The sequence below is a fragment of the Poeciliopsis prolifica genome, unplaced genomic scaffold (assembly GCF_027474105.1).
Source record: "Poeciliopsis prolifica strain line A6 unplaced genomic scaffold, Auburn_PproV2 SCAFFOLD012, whole genome shotgun sequence".
NCBI lineage: Eukaryota > Metazoa > Chordata > Actinopteri > Cyprinodontiformes > Poeciliidae > Poeciliopsis > Poeciliopsis prolifica.
The window spans coordinates 1,901,306-1,922,413 of NW_026562387.1; the positions used below are offsets into that span (position 1 = coordinate 1,901,306).

The window sequence follows — 21,108 nt, forward strand, 5'->3', positions numbered from 1 at the left end:
GTGGGATGACCTGGGGTTGATTTTGCTGCTTCAGGACCGGAACGATGGGTCGCAATTGATAAAACCATAAATTCTGCTATCTACCAGAAAACCCTGAGGGACTCTGTTGTCAGGTTATTGATCTTAAATTCACACACGTTTTCGTGCAACACGATTATGATCAAGTCCACCTCTCAAAAGTTAGAAGACAACAAGCAAATGTATGACTGGAGTGGCCTAGTTAAAGTCTGACAATGAAGATGCTTGAAATGCTTTGCCATAATCTTAACCATACTAACCATGCATAAAAAGTATCAAAAGTGTCTGAAATGAAGAAACTGAAAGAAAAATGAGCTAAAGTTTTTTTTTTTTTTTTTTGTTCTTCTTCTACATCGGACCTGGCTGGTTTGGCTGCTTGTCCCGTGAGAAACGAAACAATTTCTTGAAAACTACAACTTGGTATCTTTGCCTAATTTTAAAGTCTGTTGATTTGTGTAAAGCTTAGAAAAACAAAACAAAACAAAAAAAAAAACAGAAGAATTCTGTAATCTACAAAATACTTTTTTCCCCGCTCTATAAGCACTCAGGCTGGGGAAATGAACAAACATGCCAAGAAGGGAGAGCACCTGCTGAGGAATCTCTACTCATCTTGTGTTTCTGTGAGTGTGTGCTTGTGTGCTTGTGTGCGTGTACCTGCGTGCATGCACTCTCCATCAAGCCCTGTCTCTCATTCATCTTTCATGCCTGTTGGCCCCTCCGGAGCAAATCATATCCCTAATGCCTCCTCAGGGAAGGATGGATGTCATTATGTGTGCTTGTGTAGCTTCTCTGAGCGATAATGGAGACTAAGGAATACACAGGAGAGTGAATCCTAACTTTTGGATGTCTAAACCATCTGTGAAAACTCCTCGGGTACCCTCGTGATTGCCGGGTTTTTTTGTTTGACAAACACACCACCGTCACCTTTCGGCCATTTTGAATGGTTCCGCTGATTTCGGTGGGAAATACACAAACATTTCATTGTCCTCCAATTGTTGGTTGGTTCATTATTGTTTTATTTGTGCTTGTGTACTTTGGGGACTAAGTTATTTAATGAGAATCTGTATTAAGTGTGTCACCGTCACTTGTTTTTTTTATGTTATAAAATTCAATAAAAGAGTAAAAGAAAGAAAAAAGAAAGACGTTCTACGTTTGCTTGAAGTTCAGAAGTGTTGTCTCGACTCGCAGCTTTGTCGTATATGGAGATGTGGCTCCTGATGTGTTAACATCCGTTTGCCAAACATGCCCATCAGTCACAGTGACAGGGCTGTTGATCCTTGCTTGATGGGTAACGAAAGAGAAAGGAAGGTTGTCTTCAACCCACCGAACCTTTCAGAAAACATGCAGAGGTGGCAAAAAGACAGAAAGTGTTTGGTGATGCAACACTCATTCAAGCGATTGTGTCTAAGGCTATGTTCACACTGCAGGCCTTAACACTCAATTACAATATTTTGTGAAGCCCAATTGTTTTTGTGCTGCTTTGGCCAACTTTGGCTAAATTCATGCCACATGACACTATGTAGTAATTAGTGATTATGTCATTAGGTACAATATGTGTTGCTGATTGACCAAGCGTTCTTAAGATATTCAGTTCTGAATATTTATGAACTTGCATTTACAATTCAGTTTCCCTGATATAGTTACATAATTTTACGTTTGGCTGGATCTGATTCATCATTAAGCACACGCGCGTTTTCCTAAATGAAGAAACTCTCCTCTCTGCAGCTCTCTGCTTGTTACCCTCACAACCTCCACAACGTGGCCCCGCAATAATGCACTTTCTCTACATAATCACCCTGGTAATTAGGCTTGCTGTGGTGTAATTACACATTACTGCAAATGTATAAAACTTCCTGCTGACTGGAAACCCTGACCTGTCTAAACAATAGGACTGTATTTGTCCTCAGGCTTGTTACCATCCTCCTTTCCTCTCCACTCTGCCTGTCTGGAGCTGTCTGCGCTCCAGTCTGGTCCCAGGAGTAAAAGGAGACAGGCTATATTACCCTGACCACGTGTTTGAGTTTCTGGGACTGTGTGTTTCGCCATTTAACAGTCTACCAATACTGAAAGGACAAACAAGGCACTGGGATGGAGAAACACACAAAAGCATTTTCTACCAAGACTGTTCAAGCATTTTCTCAATGAGGGAGTTTGTGGAGTCACCAGCCTCGACCGAATCCTCCATCCAAACATGTGCAGTGAACTGAATCCCGAGTTAGGTATTGCTGGGTGGTGTGTTTAGCCTCACTGCATCACATTTGCTAATTTGTGATTGCATGTGTGTGGTGAAAAAGGCCATTATTAAAGCTGCAATATGTAACTTTTTGTATTTTTTTTTTCATATTTGTTAAAACTGTCACCATTCCCTGAGAGTCAGATAAATTGTAAAAACAAAATGAAATAACTGCTCCCAGTGATAACTAGCAACAACCAATCAGAGCCAAGAGGAGGGTCTTAGTGCTGTCAATCATACTCCTAACTGTCTTCATCCCCCCACCCCTTTGCTCTCTCCTATGCTGCAGCTATCATAGATTGTGATTGCTCAGGCTAGTTAGCATAGCCACCGATGACTGCAAATAAATGGTTTTCCTGTGATGTTGAGTTGTTTCTCTGGCATTGTGGTATTTAGCAGTGAGTACATGAGTTTGTTTGATAGTGCTAAGACCCTCTTCCTCACTCTGATTGGTTGTTTTTGGTTGGGAGTGGAGCATTTCTTCAGATGGCAATAGAAGCAGCACTGTTTTTGCTACTCACTCAAATGCCCCAAACATAAAACAGGAAAAATATGAAGAAAAAAAAAACGCTGTCACCGTTTCACCCTCATAATCCACAACCCTTTTTTTCTTTTTTTTTTGACTAAGATAAGGCCGGTTTCATTCGCTCAGCTCGACGACCAACCCCTGGTGAAATGTCACAATGTCACTTCTGGTATGAGGAGTCTCAGTGTGGACATACTAAATTAGCCACAATCTCTGCATGAAAGCGCTTATCAGCGTGACTCACGAGCAAACAGAGGTCACACGTCTCGCCCGCGGGGTCTTCGGTCCCACGTTCGCCAAGCGTCTCCCCCCCAACGTATAGGAGGCCGGAGAGAACAGCGGGCGATTACCATTTGCTTTATCAGTTCACTGAGTGTTGCAAGGCTCATCCGATGTGTCAGATCCTCAGAGCAAAGACTCTGAGTTGGTGAGGAGTCCAGGAGTTCTGGATTGTGTTGATGGTGACATAATAATTAGAAGTTTGAACCAAGAGTGTCCTCTGACCTCGTGGCCTCCTTAAGAAGATCTCCGGCCAGCCTGAAGGAGGAGCGGATTTATTGTATCATCACTCCATTGGCTCCACTTGCACCAATTATTGCGACCAGTTTTAAACAAGCAGATTAAAGCAGATTAAATGAAATCTTAGTAAAAGCAAGGGAGAAAAGCTGATGAGGTCCACAGCCAGATGGCTCACTGTTTTGCAGTCCTTGGCTAAATATCTGAGTTCCACTGAAAGAAGCAATTAACTACAAGGATTTTATTGATGCAGACTCTTTCCCCAGTGCTCTGCAGCCTCCCCCCCCCACCCCCGCAGCGCTTTAATGTCCTTGTCAACTGAGAGCTGACGGACGGAAGTGTTTCACAAAACACACATTTTCGTCAACAGGAAGCGAAGCGATACTGGCAACGCAATCTAACATTATATCCGTCATGTAACACATTCCAGGCACAGAAAACCCCAGAAAGTAGAGACGACTTCACTGCAGCTGAAACTCGACATCTCACTTTTTCCCAGCAGTAGCTGACAACTGCTCAAGTGTCAGGAAGCTTCACAGCAATTAGAAATGACAAGATATTTAGCTTAATTGACAATTACCACTGTGTGCATTGGAGTCCAGGGTTCCCTCTAGAAAAATTTATGTTTGGTGGTGAGGATACCAAGGCAGCGGCCTGCCATGTTTTTGAGTTAAAAAAGGTTTAAAGTTGACAGGAAATTTGAAAATACCTGAACCCCAACTGTAAAAATCTATACAGTTAAAATATACAGTTTTTGAACTTCAGTTATATCATCCTAATTAAAGTAATTATCTGTGACTCTTCACTTTATTTGCTAAAGTTGTTGACCCTCCTCCTCACTCTGATTGGTTAAAAACCATAACAGTGGTTATGGTTAATAGCAAATTACCAAATCATCCCTACTGATTCACATGAACTTTACCATCTTAACCATACGTACCAACAAAAAGGTGTGTGCATCCAGGGCAGTTCAGGCGAATCCAAAATGGCAAATAATATGATTGATGGATAAAACATGAATGTCAACACTTGCAATATGATACATTTAATAATTGAGTCCAAGTGGTCCTCTGCAACTGCGATATCGCACATCCTGATATTGAGATGATTGCGAGTCAATCTGTTGTTGTTTTCTTCCTTCGCCGTAATAAATGACTTGATTTTGATATCCCCAATCCGTCTTTCATAAAGCGTTCAGGACTGTAATGTATCATGCAGTGCAGTACACTGGAAGCTACTTGTTCCCACATCTGAAGACATTTCTACGGGATAAAATCCAGACTCCTTAAAGATTATTTAATAAAGCTTGTGGCCAATGGCAGCCAGTGAGGTCAGGAAGCGGTCCCTTTGTTAACTTATTGTTCCGTGAGCCTATCAGCAGGTTAAGCCAGTCCTGGTGGGAGAGTACTTCACATCCACTTGAAGGTAATAAAACGCGTTCGGCGAACAGCTTGTCCTTCTCTCAGGGCGGCTCTCCTGCGCCGTACGGGCTCAGATGTCTGCCCGGGTCCGGATCCAGGTGGATCAAAGCGAATCTCTGCATCAACACCATCCAGCTGTTCACACCGGTGGTTCAGAAGTGAGGGGGGCTTTACATGATCCTCATGTGTTGAAAGTGGCCAGTGTGCCCTCTCGCCTGCTGATCTCCTGCCTTACAACAATAACCAGAACCCACCGCCGGACCGAGGCACACATTATGCACACAAGCCTATGTGAAGGGGATCACACAGGCTTGTGTGAAGAGGGGGATCTGCTCAGCAGAACCCCCTCTGGGCGGTGCGGCACCAGGGTTCAGACCTCATACGGCGAGGTCCTCCTCACATCTGGCCTGAGTTACGGTAGGCACTTGACCCCGTCAGAGCCCAGCTGTTTGGGGGATTCACTTTGCTGGCTGCCGTGTTCAGCAGGTGGAGGCCTCCGGGTTCGGATTCTGTGTGTATCAGTGGTTGCTCCTGCTCGGATATCACTGTTTTGTCCCCGAACAGCTTTCCACAGTTTTAGCTAGTAACTGAACAGTTGCGGACTTTGGGCTGGCAGCCCAGAAAAATAAAAGCTCTCCAGGGGAAGACGCTGAATAGATTAGATAACCAGCTTAGGGGTTGCAAACGCAGTGAGCTCACTTGTTGCCATTCTGCCCAACACAAAGTCGCGTCTTATGACGGGTCACTGGCGCGTTCGGATTTAGACGTTCTCCCAGCAGACAAAGGGCAACAGTGTGACAGGGACGCAAACGTGGAACACATGCTCATAATCAACAGCCGCAGCCCAAAACTTTGCAAACGTTTTTTTTTTGTGAGTGAGTGTCTGTGCTCATGATTCATCCTGGTTGGCAGTGGATGGATTGAGGAATGTAACACGGAATCAGTTTTGTGTTTGTGGCACAATTGTTTGGGTTCACAGGTCAGCTCCTGTGGTTGTGCCAGATCCATCCAGCGGGCGGAGTGACCGCTCCGTATGCTGACGTTCCTAAAATAATCCTAATTATAGGTCTGCTGACGGATTCTGATGGGAAATGGACAATTTTGGTCCAAGAGGCCCTCACGAACGCGCAGTTATTATGGCTCGGCCAAGTTTAGCGCATTCTTTCTGCATGAAAAAATGTCCGGCTTATAAATTCTGCGCGGGCCTGCAGCGGCGGGGACTCATTGTTTGGCCTTCACTTTGATAGAGAACCATCAGGATGAGGTTGAAAAGAAAGTTGTGCTTGCCCTGCTGCTTTCGGCTGCCCAGCAGAGCTATTCTGGTGCCGCTGGTGAGCAGGTCTGAGAGGCATCAGGTATTTGACAGGACTCAGAACAAATGGAGAGACAAACAGCAGCTCTGGTCATAAATTAAGCTGATCACAGAGCGTGTCGGTGTTTGCCAGGTGGCACGGTAACACCCATGACGGTAATCAGTCTGGCTTGCGTTGAGCCTTTTAAAGGTGGCTGGACTCCTGACTTTGGGACTGCTACTGTTACAGCTTTCTAAAGCTCATTACCTGCAGAGCTATTTAAAGACACTGTAGCAAGCCTTGCTCCACATGCTGCCTTTGATATGAGCACAGCTGACTAACACAGTGACCCCCGCTCTCTGATTGGAGATAATAACAGGGACATTCAGGCTGAAATTATGGGCAAGACATGCGATGTTTCTCGACCAAATTTGATAGCGTCAGAAGTTCTACATCGCCAAATCCACAGTATGTACTGCAAAAGCATATCAGTGGAATTTAAAGGGACAGTATTATATGTGTTTCATGCACGGAGGGTTATTTCATAGCGCTATCAAGAAACTGTGTTTTAGTTGTTATAAAAATGTGGTATAAATCAAATACTTAAAAGAAATCTGACTCTGTAATTTAACAACTTGAAATTGGGTCTTTTTCTCTTCAGAAACTCCTGATCATTTTGAAACTCCACCTACAGGAAGTCATCACAACATGGCTCCTCTGTTAATCCTTTAATGTTTTTACCAGCTTTTCACTGACGTGTAGCTCCTATAATGAGCTCAGCAGATGCGTGGTTCCTCTGGGTGTTTGCTAATTGCTGCTGGCTAGTCTGAAGGAGCTGAGTGAGGGAGTTCCAGGGAAGAGATACTTTGTGAGATGGTAGTTTGGAAGGATCCAAAGAGGAGTGGCATCTTGACCCAGATGTTTTGCACACCTGAATGGTTGCCATGGAGTTTAAAAGCATTTCTCAAACAAGCTTGAAAAAATGAGGGCAACACTATAGGGCATGTTTTTGATGAGGGAAAAACATTATAACATAAAGTGAAGCTAAAGAAAAGTTGACTGTACATAATACTGAACAGTCAACAAAAACCTGGAAAGTGTGGCATGCATTTATATTCAGTCAACATCATAGCTGCAGGTCTTAGCGTGTGGAGGAACTGACATTTTGACCCTTTTTTCATTCATAATGTTTGATAATCAGGGTCAGCACATATTGTCAACTAAATTGGGGTCTGGACTTTGACTGTGCCATTCTAAAACAGGAACATGCTTTTAATGTGTGGTAGGAGACACTTTTTAATCAAGTTAGTTTTTTAATCATAACCTATATGAAAAGAATAAGCACAGAAACCCTTTTTTGCACCTAAATCACTGAATAAATAGACTTATTACTCTTCTTGTTTTGACATATGACTTAAACTGGGAGAAATTCAAAACTTGACATTTTTGAAGTAGGCTTGCTCTGTGGCCCAACCCTACTTCAAACTCCTCCACAAGTTTCTCCCTGGCCCGTTTGATGTGTTCCTTGGTGTTCTTGACACTGTTTGCTCAACAATGTTCCCAATAAACCTGGGAGACCTTCCTAGAGCAGCTGGTCTTATGCTGTTCGTGTTGATGTACACATGTGCAAGTTAGGTGAGTTACAAATACATAACAATCTAGCCAGATTTTAATTTGAACAACTCCAGGAAAACCAGCTATCCTCATCCTTCCACTTCACAATTTGCACTAGTTTGAGTTGGTCTATCACATACAAACAGGACAAAATATATCAAAGCTTGTGAATGCAATGAGATAAACTGTAATAAATTTTAAAGAATGTGAATATGTTTGCACTAGTGTTCTCCCTTGCCCAACATGGACAGTAAAAAGCAGACAGGACATAGCGGCGCAGCATGCCTCGCTGTGATTTGCAGCCAACTGTGAAGCAGCAGCATCAGCTCTCCAGCCTCGGCTCCGTGAAATGCTTTCTTTGATTTAGAGGTCAGTTATGCCCAAAGAGAAGAAGTCTGAAAACCTCTGATTCGTAAACCCACGACAGACGCAGTCGGCCATACAGCCATTCTTCAATAAGTTCGGCTTTTCCATCACAGCTGTAAAAGAGATTGGTGCTGGGTGTCAAACCGCAGATGCTGACGTCCTGCAACTTCTAGAGGGTGTCCAGGGTCCAACACTTTTGGATCAAATGGCTTTAGCATGTAGTCAAGTTTCTTAGAGTCTAAGGATCTAATGAACTGATTCAGGTTTGTTGGAACAGACAAAAATCTAAAGTTGTAAACCCTTGAGGATGCAATACTAATTTTGTCAAGTTTTCTAACTGCAACAGTAGCTGCGTTTCCATTGACTATATAACTGCACAATTTGACATCTCAAACATAAATTTGCTTAATGAAACCATAGCAATTTTGAAAAAAAAAAAAAAATTTATAAAAAATGTTTTGCCGCTAAAATGAGGTGGTTCTTCGGTCTTATTGAAATGGGTACATTTTGCAAATCTGCAAAGGAAACAGTCGGATGTTACTACTGCCGAAAGTGACAAAGAAGATGACAAGGATGATGGTTTGTCTTTGCTTTTTACGGACAATGTGTGGCTGTCCGTAATATGATATGAGAGTTCCACCGGAGCTCTCATATCATCGCATAGTTCATAAAAAGTTGCGTGTTATTTCAACATGTTGGATCCATAACCCTTCTGTAAAATCACAGCCTGCAATTTCCACAAAACGTACGTACACCTCCCACTCCCAACAAGGCGGTGCTTGTCGCTCCAACGCTTGAATAATATTTGCTCAATAACACGGCAACGTCTCCTCACATGGCTGATAGATGAAGAGCGCTAGTGCATTGCATGAATTATGAATATGTCTCTGTTTACATCCATTACCACCGTGATTTTTAATTCTTCACCGTGTATACAATGAGCCACTTGTTGACACATGATTTTCATTTTATTTTTTATTCAATGCAAATACCAGAATTATGAAATTGTGTCTTTTCAACATCAGCAGAATATCTACAAAGACTTCCCCACATTAGTAATGATGATGACTGGAGGAATAGGGTGATATCTATTTAAGCCCCTCCTCCCACACCCATGGAGTCAAGATGTTAGACCGGGGGTTCCAGGATCCTGGGGAGAGGCAACAGCCTGCTGTGGGCAAAGTTGCTCCCAGAGCCCAGAAATGCTCAACCTCAAAAGCCACAGCTGGCTAAAAGAGCGATGACATCAGCGTCTCTGCACCACGTTTCTCTCTGCGCAGCACATGAGCTGCCATATGTGTGGCACAATAGAAAACAGGCATGGCTTGTGGTGTTGGGGCGTCGGGTGCCTGCTACGCCTTTCCAGCGTAGCAGGAAAGGCCTCTACTGTACGAACAAGCGCAGAGAGACGCACCCCTGTGACTGACTCCAATAAAAACTCCTTTCCAAAACAGCGCTAATAAAGCAATTAGAGCTTCTATTTTAAGAAATTACCAACGTGCTCCTCTTTGTTTCTATGAGGTAATTATGGAAGCTTTTCTTCCTCTATTGCAGGACATGTAAAAGCCAACAACTGCAACAATGGCTCACTTTTCAGGAAGCGATATAATCAAGTAGTAGGCGATTCAAAGCAAACCACCGTTTATGTAAACATGACTCTTATTGTTAAGAACAAGCCCGGTAACAGCTGCGATCTGTCCAAACGGGAGGTCAAAGCGAACCCCAGCGGTCAGCCGGGGACGACCGAAGCCCACCCTCCTACATTTGGAGGAATTCAGTGATATGGAGCACCTGTGTCAATATTATAGGGGGGTTTACAGGTCCTCTGGGTCTCCAGCTCTGAAGAGCTCGGAGCCAAATGGGCGTGAAGTAGGTTTTGGCAAAGTTGCGCGGAGAACCAAAAAATAAGAAAGGCTTGATTAACTGTTGCAAATAACGTTCTATAAAAACAGTGGAGCGCACAAACACTTGTTGCTTTCATATGTTTAATCAGTAAAACAATAACTGATAATAAGTAGTAATGAGATTTGAAAAATTAAAAATGAAAAACCCCATATTGTTGCTGTTTCTCACATAAATTAAGCTAAGCCTAAGTAAGCTAATTGTTAGCTTATTAGCTAAGAATTGTTTAAGCACTTTTATGCTCAAACAGTGCTTAAACTATGCTAGCTTGAACACTCTAACTATGGAGTGCTTTAACTCTTTAGCAACATTGCTAAAGTGCTTAAAGACTTTAGCAATGAGCTAATTAGCATTAGCTAATTGCTTAAGTATGCTAGGTTATGAGTAAAAATTAAACAAACAGCAGCTCTCAGAATAGCAAATATTATTTTACTATTCTGTTCTAAATGAAGAATTAAAATGATCAAATCTACCTTTACAACAAATCAGTTTCATGCGTGTAAGCTTGAGACGTCATATTAGTCGTTCTTCACCACAGACTATGGTAAATTTGGCCAAAGTGCAAAAACCACAACTGTTTGTAGTTTCACGTTGAGGGCCCCCCTGAAACTGGTTTACTTTATGTTCAGGTACCAAATATTTCCCTTCCAGGCAGCTGTAGAAAAACTGCATTATCCATGAATGATTGGCAGATAGACTGACGGCTCGCTCAGGGGTACCAGCTTCCTCTGCAATCATTATCCAAGGTGAGTTTTAATCTGCAGCGTGAACATTCCTGTTGTGCATAATGGTTCTTATTGCGGCTTGCTAGAGTCCCAAAACTTTCCAACTATCTTTGCAACCGTTTCCAGACTGATGGATGTTAATGACTTTGTTTCTAACTTGGTTTTCGAATGTTTTTTCTCTCTAAGATGTTCTAGACTGCTTCAAGTTGTCAGACACGTCCAATTTCAGTTATCTAGTCTACAAGGCTGCAGAAATCAAAAGAAGAGGGAAACGATTAGTTTAAATAAGATTTTCCCTAAAAAAGAAATAATTTGGCGAGGATTTTTTTGGGTAATCACCCTGACCTTAATAATGCAATTTGTTTGATTATGTGAAACATTTAAGTGTGACAAAAAAAAAAAAAAATACAAGAACAGCAATAGAAGAAATCTGTAAGGAGAAAAATATATAGCTACTTGTCAAAAGAAACATAAAAACATAACAATCAACCAGAAACATAAATTAAGGTTTCAAGAGTCAACATAATTTGATTAAATGAACCTTCCACATGATGGAATGTTTCCTATGACAGCAGTAAGTCATGTAATTTTGGTCTGCGCATATTCTGCACCACAGAGGCGCATGGTTCGCCAAGAAGGACGCTCCTTCAGAACTCTGGTCCAATCAATGTCAAGTGTCCAACAGTCAACTAAACTAAACAGTAATTTAAATTGTTAAAGATGTGACAAATGAATTGGTAGTAATCATACAATGACTTGAGGTTTCTTAGTTAGTTAATCAGAATACTTACAAAATGCAACTGGATGTTGTTTGGGCTTCCAGAAAATTTTGCAACAGTGGGCCAGATGGGGGAACATTAATAGTCTTGTGGTGCCACAACACAACCAAAACTGGCAACAGAATATCAGATAAAAAAAACAACAAACAAACAAAAAACATTTGGCTTGTTGCTATGATAGAAGTTGAAATTCTTAGGATTTTTTAAAAAACATATTGAAACATTTTAAAAGTCTAAATTTATGTTTTTAAGTACCAACATGCCAAAAACCTTCTCGTTTAGCACCTTACAACCTATCTTTTTATTTTTACCTCTCTAATTCTGACTTCAGAAAATGCTGAGGTGAAACAAAACGCACCATTAACTAAAGGGGGCCTCTAGTAAGGTTCTCCCAGGTCCCACACAGTCTCGGATCGGCCCTGACGGTAAACATTCAGTGAAGGTGACTCTTTTATAATTATTATTTTATTGTATATATATATATATATATATATATATATATATATATATATATATATATATATAATATATATATATATATATATCAAGCAAATCCGACCTCAGCTTGGGCCAACATCAATCAATGTCATGTCAGGTATGCAAATTGCGCGAGATTTGATTTTCCGCGCTGTGCGTGCGTTGAAACACATCGACGGTTTTTGTCCTGAAGTGGGGGAAGTAAAGTGACCTTATTGCTGGGCAGAATCCAGCTGCCTGCCGGGTTAGAGAAGAGGGATGTTTCCACAGAGCTGTGCTGTAGTAAAGAGGGGCTGTTCCCTCAGCAGATCCCAGCTCAGCTCAGTCCGTCCAGACCAGCGGCTGGGTTGAAAGCTGGGGACCAGGCGGCGACGCAGCGACGCATTTCACAGGTAAAAGTGGCTCCAAGTCGAGCTGCGCTGCGCTCTATATTCTGACATTTATTCGTGGGGCTTCGCACGCGCGAGTGTATGTGTTATGTTTTTTTTTTTTTTCCTCGTGTCACGACACATGCAGCGACTGAAGAGGGAAGCTGCTGCTGCTGCTGCTGTGGAAGCAGATAGTCGCTCTGTTTTCAACAATCTTCTTCCAGAGGTTTTATTTTTTTCCCCCTACAACTTAAAGCCAGCTGCCTCGGACTGAGCGCGTGCCCTGACTCGCTGTCCTTTCCTGGTCCTCCGGAGAATGAAACCGTGTCTCTGCCCCGGACAGACGCGGCGTCAGGAGGCGACGCCAGCTGGAGAGGATGTCGGTCTGTTCCCCCCCCAGTCTCTCTCTCTCTCGCTCGCTCTCTCTCTCTCTCTCCGTTTCTCTCTCAGCTGAAACTTGCAGCTGCTGTTTGCGGACGCGCTCCCATCAGCTGAAGGTTAAAGCTGAAGGCTTACCGGGCTAGCCTTAGCCCGAATATGTCGGAGAAATACTTCCATTTCTTTAAACAAAAATGACGCCGTTTTGTCCCCCCCCCCTGCTCACGCTTACAGACTTGAATCAAACCGAGCACTGATTGGAGAGTGGAATTAAAACGCCACTTCATTGGTTTTAATGTTTAATTACTCCGAACAACAGTTAGTGGCATCCAGGTTTAACTTGTGGAGCAGCTCTGCCTTGTATCCTGCTCTCTCTCTCTCTCTCTCTCTCTCTCTCTCTCTCTCTCTCTCTCTCCTCTCTCTGTGTTTCTGTGATGGAGGCAGAGTTCTAAAAAAAACACCGCCGTCATCAAAACACTGCATGTATGCCGGAGGACCAACACGCCGAATTCAGCCGGGGACCCTCTCCGACACGCTGATGCACTCATGACTTTGGTCGATCTGATCGGGATGTCGTTTAGTCGGTGAAACCTTATTCAGACGGATATTCGAAGGGACTTTCGCCAGCTCTCCACATCTGCTCACAGCGCGCTTCTTCGGGGGCGGGGGATGGGGGGGGGGGGGGGGGCGCACTCAGATACCGACCTGCCACGGAACCAGAGAGCGAGGTTAGCATCTCTCCCGAACCCATCAATCATTCCCGCAATGACGCGGCGACAGCCCCCTTCGGTCCCGGCTGCGCGTGCGGTTCTGGCCGGATGCGGGGGAGCGAGCGAATGGCGATGGAAATGAGCTGCTGAACAGCCGCCTCTGGCGAACGGCGTGCCAAGTTTGGGCTGCTTTGATGTTTGCATGTTGTCACTTTGTCACACCTGCAGCATGTCTGCGTGAGGATGATGCTTGACCTCTCCTCTCCTTCCTCCACATGCACTCGCTTGCATGCGGGGTGAGTTGAAAGCAGCCGCCCTGCTGTCAAGTGTGGAGAAACGGCTGAAAGATGCGATTGGTTCTCCGGAATTCGGCCCAGAATTTAGCTGCTGATTTAAATATCACTCAAGGGTGGTTGACCTAAAACACTTGGCTCTGATCTTCCTTCTGTCTATCTGTGTTTACAATGGCTCAGTAATTCAGGAAGAAGTCCATTAAAACTTGGAATGGGATATTTTTTGGGTGGGGATAAGGATAGAAGAAGAAAAATGGAGCGTGGAAAAGTATCTTTATTTTTAGACTTTGATCCTTGTATTGTCAATGAGTATTATGTTAGCTTCTAACTGTATGTACAACACGAGGTCTTGAGTATTAGGTAAAGCATCTTCAGTTTCTAACTGAAACTGCACCTTTATACCCCCAAACACTTCTGAAGGTTAGATGAACAGTTGATAATGTATTCATTTTTAGAGAAAACGCATAAATTTGTGGAAGTGTCATATTTAGCCATATGTACTTCTGTCAATGTGACCTTTCTGTTTCCCCTATCCATTCATCCATCTGCATCTCTCCATCTGTTCATATATCCATCAATCTATCTGCTCTGCCATCTGTATGTTTCCTTAACTGTATATCTATTAATCGATTTATCAATCAGTCCATCTATCTATTCATTCAAGTGTCAGCTCATTCATAGAACCATCCGTCCGTCCGTCCGTCCATCCATCCATCCATCCATCCATCCATCCATCCATCCATCCATCCATCCATCCATCCATCCATCCATCCATCCATCCATCCATCCATCCATCCATCCATCCATCCATCCATCCATCCATCCATCCATCCCTCTGTCCATCTATCATCAAACTGATTATTTCATCTGTCCGTCCTTTCATTAATCTATTTTGCATATAATTGTTTATCCATCCATTTATCCTTAGTCAATGAAAGCCTGATCAACCAAAGGTGTTTTGTTTTTAGCGTGCACTTTCTAAGTGTACTTAAAGTTGATTGTAGTGTCTTGTCAATTTAAATCTGGAAAACAGTGACACTTTCAAATGGAAGGTGTGTAGGAACCTTGGTCTAGAGGCCAGATTTTCATAATTTTAGTCCGTTCCATTTCTTGGTTATTCCAGTACTGCTCCTGTAACTGGGAACGTTCCTCACATCCTCTCACTTGATCACTCGTATATGTGCTTTCACAAAAGAGCCGATACTTACAGAAGGATTTTTGGCTCTGTATTTACGACTCTTAACATCGACCAGAAGTGATCTCTTCCTGCTCGCTGGGACTTTTCACAGCTCAGAGAGCCAACATCAAAAGCTGTTAGGAAATGTCAGTACAGACACTCCAGAGTGCGTTGGAGAAGGTGGGGAATGAAATAGCCAAACCGGTACAGAAATGTAGCCCGTGTCAGCACTTCTGGGTTGGTATCTTGAATATTAAATTGTGATTGAAGTACGGACTTGTACAGAGTGGAGGAATGTTTTGCACATCTCTTAAACCTGGGATGTTGTGGGAACAAGAGACCATGCTAGTTGCCCTGAGGAAGAAGGGTGTGGAGCCTGCTGGGATGGGGAGCGTATTAGGATGGGAAGAAGCTCATTAATTCCTTCCAGCAGTGAGAGGAAAAGGCCTGGTCAGCAAAATAGTTCATAGTCATGGAGGGGCCCTCCATGACTATGAAATGAATGGCAGGGGTTCAGTTTTCACTTATGCTCTTAGTTGCCAGATAAGTTCTTTAATGATAAGTGTGCACGGTTTCTACAGCGGCAAACATCTTTCTCCTTTCTTTTCCAATCCCTAGTGTCACATCGGTAGAACAAGCATGTCTGCCACCGGGTTGCCGTAGCCTTTGAAAGTCATGCAATGTTTTGCCTGGCTACAGGAATCCCCCCTCCGAGGTCTTGCCTGATGTCGCATGGTGATGTCAGAGCAGAGGTGACGCAGCTGGGAAGGAGGACGCTGGCGGATGAAGCCAGCCAGAAACGTGTGAAAGCTCCTGACGTTTGGCTGTGGGAGGAGGCGGAATCAGTGGCATGAAATTACCGCTCGGCAAAAATTCTGTTGGATCCGAGCTGCTGGTTGAAGGGGGAGGGGGGGCACCAAGGCGGTGTTTGTTTCTGATTCCTGTTCGTCTGTTCCGTTCCAACATTGGAACAGTTTTCCATGACATGGTCCAGGCTGTTTGTTGTTATGCGTTCATGTGGCCTTTATTTCTCGTTTCCTCAGGTGAAACATGCTTGTTTTTGCAGCATGTCGGCTCTCGATTTGTGAAAGTTGCTGCTGATGAGGCATGAGTGCAATTCTGTGTTGGGGAGGACATATTTTGCTGGATTGTTTGCTGCCTTCTCCTTCGTGGTGCTGAGCATGAGGCATGCCGAGTCCACATCTGATTAGCAGAAAGGCAGAGCGTGCTGCCCCTTTGATCACACTGTTTCTGGCTGATAAACCATGCCACTGTCATCTCCAGCAAAGCCCCAGACCTTGACAGACACTAATTACCATGAAGCCCATTTGGCAGGCTTTGGAACAGGCGCAGGGCTTGGAGTAGTTCATGGCAGGTGGAGCCTACGGGCCATGTGTGGTGGTGAAGATTAACATGCTTAATAATCTGTACTTAAGAGTTAAAGCAGCTCTCAAAAAATGTATGCTGAGAAAAGAAAAACACATTATTATTTTTTTTAACCCAAAGTCATTATAGAACCAGTTTTCCTGTGAAAGATGTCCCTCGGCCATTGTTTCCAGAGAGCTTACAAAGCATTGCAATGATCTCATTTTACAAATGTCTCAATCAGGAGAAGAACACAAAACAATTCCACAGCATATCGGCCACTGGAAGCATCCAAGACATTAAAACTGCACAAGCCAAGCGCTGGTTGTGTTCTTCAGGTGACAGCAATCTTTTGCTCTTTGGAGTCCAAAACAGGCCTTTCTTTCAAAGAAACTACCCAGATCTGCCTTAAACCTCCCAAAAACATTTGGGCAATTGTGCTATGGTCAGATGAAATCAGACTTACACCAGGAAGTAGGGCTTCTGGGAATTTCTGGACCAAAATACCACTTGGCTTCATTAGACATTCCATGCAAACTGTAACTCATGGGGCGTACAGTGGGTTCAGAATCAAACACATACTCAGAGTACCACTTTCACTCAATCATGTATGTTTGAGGAATTCGTGAATCTTCCGTGGCAGCCACTACGGAGTGCCTTAGCGCTTGTTCCTACAATACACTGCCTAGTTGGAACTTCAGTTCACAGCCAAAATCCTCCCCCATAGAGCACCCCTTTGACAGGCTTCTCTCATACAGCTCCTCTAAACTAGCAGCAGCAATCAGCAAACACCTAGAGGAACTGCACGTCTGCAGAGCTTATGCAAACTGCCACGCTCCTAAAAATGGTTGAAAACATCATTGGATGGCATGGAGAGGCGTTATTGTGATGGTGTGCTAAAAGCAGGAGTGTCGGAAGGATCTTAAAGAAAAGGAAGCCAATTTTAAGGCATCAGATACAAAGTGAAATTTATTTTGAGTTTCTTTTGATAGCATTTACATAACAACTGAAGGTAATATTCACACTACTTGATTATAGTATAAAATGGGACTATGTGACTGGAAAAAAATGCATAATTCCCCGTCCTTTAATATTTTTATAGGGCAATGAAATTATGAACTGATAAATATCAGTCACTTTAGATACAAAACCTTCAGGTGTCTACCAGGAAGCCAAAGATGAGTTGAATCATACAACCAAATAAAAAAATATATAATGTAAGAGATTGTTTAAAGTTTTGGAATGTTGTTGTTGAGTTCAGAACTAAATCTTGCAGCAAGTCTATGGGGTTAGCTGTGGACAAGAGACGTCCTCAAAATTTATTTGATTTGGAGAACCTTTTTTTAGCAACCATGTCCTTTTTTAGCAACCATGTATGCTGATAATTTTGTGCTAAAGAAAATCTAATGTTCAAGTCACATGAAGAGCTCATGAACAAAGAGTTAGTTTAAGGGTGTATATACTAATTGAGCTTGGTTGTGGCAACTTTTTTGTTCTGTTAGCCTTAGATTTTTTTTTTTTCTTCCTCATTTGTTTTTATGCAAGCTAGATTTCACAGTGAGGGTAAGAAGAAGTGTATTTCATACCATGAGCTGCACACTTTTAAGATGCAGAATGCATTTCACATCCCTTTAGGATGCGCACAGATGGAGAAAATCTCTTGACGTCAAATCGCTGCGTAAGAGCTGGACCGAGCTAAGCCTCGTTGCACAATGGAAGAGAATTCCACTGACACAATTCCCATCACATCATCAGTATCCTTCTGTTTTTTACTCTGCCTTGAGCCTGGAAGACAAATCCAACACTGGGCTGCTTCTCTAAAGCCTAAAATGAATCTTGCAGACTTGTGATCTTTTGGAATACGGTGGGATACATCTACCCCACCCACCGCCTCGCTAAAACACACCCTGACTCCAACCCCCCCTTTTTTTCTTCTCTAACCCATCTTGCCTTTGATTTCTGTGCCAGTAGCATCTGACTGTAATAAGTTTTGGACTGAAACGATGCAGAGGGAATATCTCAGCGGCCCACACACTATTGTCTGCCATTCATGAAAGCAAAACAACTGGTGCCACGGTGTATGTTTAGCAAAATTATGCCAGTGTCTTTTTTTTTTTTTGGCTAAACCTTTGTTCATTAGCTCATGGTGCCGTTAGTACAGCTCTGTCTCGGAGGGCGTGCCTTATTGAGAAAGCACATGGGGTTGCAACGTGGTGTTGAGCTCTGCTTTAAATTTAACTTCACTTGGATTGATGTGATGGTAAATTTTCATTGCTTCAGTAGGTCATGCTGTATCTGTGCCAAACTGTAATGTCTGCTGAGATCAATAGGACTCTCTTGATGGATGGCAAATGTCCAGAGGGCGCATGAATCTTTGGGTAAACCACACGTTTTGCTGCTGAGTCACTGCCGTACCTGTAGAGGGGGAAAAAAACGCAGGGTCACTCTGAGTAAAATATGACTCGAACCACTTCAGGCGCTTTATTCCTCAGAAAACAGCAAAGAAAACATGCCTTCGACCTCTTCCCCTCGGGACAAACAAGTCCCTGATTGGAAACACTTGCGACAACCCTCCAGTTGAAAACAGACGCGCTTCCTCAGGAAGCGAGGCGGCCCATCCGCTGGACACAGTGATGTCACGCAGATAAACAGTCTTCCAAGCGGCGCTGCTCGCAGAGTGCGATGGGCTTGTCATGCCTCAGAAACGCCTGCACACTCTGAGCAGATGCAGCACAAGAGTCCTGCCAAGTGCACACCCATTCGGGTCGCTTCGAGATCCAAGGAGACCGGGAACAATGTGCTGAAGAGGCGCGGCTCTCTGAGGTTATTTTAGAACGAGGGCTTGTTGTCTCTGTTTTTGGTTCCAGGCAACAATGTTTAAGCATGTAGTTGTTTTTTTATTTATTTATTTATTTTTAAACACTGCATAGATTTACAGTTTCTTGCAAAAGTTAATTTTTCGCTTTTCATCACATTACAACGGTGTAAGACTCTCTTGTTTTTGTCTTTACCAGTTTTACACACATAGATATTGAGATGTTTCTGTCTACTATAGTTCAGCCTTTTCTCAATTCAGTGAATTTCCTGATTTTGAAGATTACATTTTTGGAAAAGCAGTATTTTCTTTTGTGAAAATGCTAAGAACTATTTACTATTTTGTTTTTATGTATGGCTGTGACTACATGACAGCATTAGTAGTCACACATACACAAAAGCTGCTCTTGAAAAACGTGTGATTAGGTCACTAGTCATAAACTGCTCACAATAACTAATTAATATCTTCACAGTTGTTGAACGAACAGTGGGAGAAATAGTAAAACTAACAATATAGACAGTTTTGTGAGGTTTGAAACATTATTTGAAAATTAGAATCAAAATGCTTATCATGACTAAAGAAATTATCTGTTGTTGACTATTGTTCTCTCTTTGAATATCACTAGACCAAGCCTTTTGTGAAATTCTACAGTACAAAATAAGTGACAAAAGTTTGTATGATTTGCATTGATATTGCATTGGGTCAAGATCAATATTGGCCAGCGCTCAAAATTGCAATATCGGTATCGGAAGTGAAAAAGTTGTAGAGTGACACCCTCAGTTGCAATCAATGACTTTTCGAATAATAATAATAATAGCTACTATTATTATTATTTTACTGATTATTCTAACAAAATATTGCAGATGTAATAACTGGACAACAAAAGGTGCTTAATAGATTTTTCTTTTTTTTTTCAGAATTTGAACCAAAATTTTTAAAACTAAATCTGTGCCACTTGAGAAGTTCTGCGTAGACTTTATTTACGAACAAAAAAAAACCCAACAAAAACAAAGCAAAACAAAGATTTCCGAATGCAAACATTTTGGTGAGTTTTGGCTTAATTACAACTTTGAATATGTTATTCTTTTTGAAATTGGCTTTTTAGTCTATGTATTCTAGTTATGAATGAATCTGTTATTAAATTAGTTGACGATTATTTCAACAACTGATTCACCATGATTAATCTGATTAATCGTTTCAGAGATACTTTCTTCAAACATTGCTTCTGTTATTGCATACAGGACAGATATGTACAATCAACAGTTTTTCTGTTGACTGATTGTCTAAGTTGAGAGTTTTTTCATTTACTCCCCCTTCCCTTTCTCGGAAGAATTTTGCCGTATTCTGAAATTCATGCCTTCTACTCCTGATGATTAATTGAAACTATTCAAACTATGCATCATTCTCCTTCGATTTCTCACTTAACCGTGTTGGTCTATCACATGAGATTCCCTTGAGACCCATTGCTCGGTCTCCTTCAGCTTCAGTCAGGATTTCTTCACTCTTTTCGTGTAGTTTATGCAATTTGACAACATAAGCGTCAGTGAGTTAAATCATTCAGCCATCCTTCACCACATTTTGCGCGTTATCAGTCTATCCTCGGATGTTCGCTCACACACGCCGACTCTCCTCTGTAGTTAGCTCCTCCCCCGAGGGCCTGATTTAGGCGTTTGCGATGCATTGTCCTACCCAGGCTGTCCCCTGCACCCCTTGGGGTCCTCACCATGCCCCTCGTCTCTGCCGGGGCCAGGAATAAGGAGCTGACACCAAACTGTCAACCTGCAACCTGTCATACCCCTGCAGCCTGGGCAAAACATTTCAAACGTTCAGCCAAAACATCGCCGCTTCCCTGGCTTTTTATCAACCTAACAACCCCTGACAACCCTTTGTTTGACCCATTCCCACTGAATCCTGTAAGGATGCTGCTGCCCCACATATGGTTAGATGTATTTTGACTTTACATAGCTGCATGTGTTATCCATATGCTTGTATCAGAATGTCTTTAACTGAGCCATATCATTAAAGACACAGCCGATCTGTCTCCCCCTTTTTTCTTTCTTTCTTTTTTTTTGTCTCCCCGATGCCAAATCCGGATGGCTGTGGTGTCTTTTCACACAAGCAGGCATTGTAGAG

At 42.7% G+C, this 21,108-nt stretch overlaps 1 protein-coding gene across 3 annotated transcripts in view; it reads left to right on the top strand.

The window, feature by feature from the left end:
- The first annotated feature begins 12,197 nt into the window (after positions 1–12,197).
- The window catches only part of jcada (junctional cadherin 5 associated a), a 29,574-nt gene continuing 20,663 nt past the window's right edge, over positions 12,198–21,108 (top strand). For 2 of the 3 annotated variants that reach the window (XR_008606481.1, XM_055037785.1), the window contains exon 1: positions 12,198–12,261. The gene's annotated coding sequence lies outside the window, so the exon portion shown is untranslated. Of the gene's footprint in view, positions 12,262–13,326; positions 13,344–21,108 lie in introns of those variants that run through there. The other variant, XM_055037786.1, reaches the window with a different exon arrangement.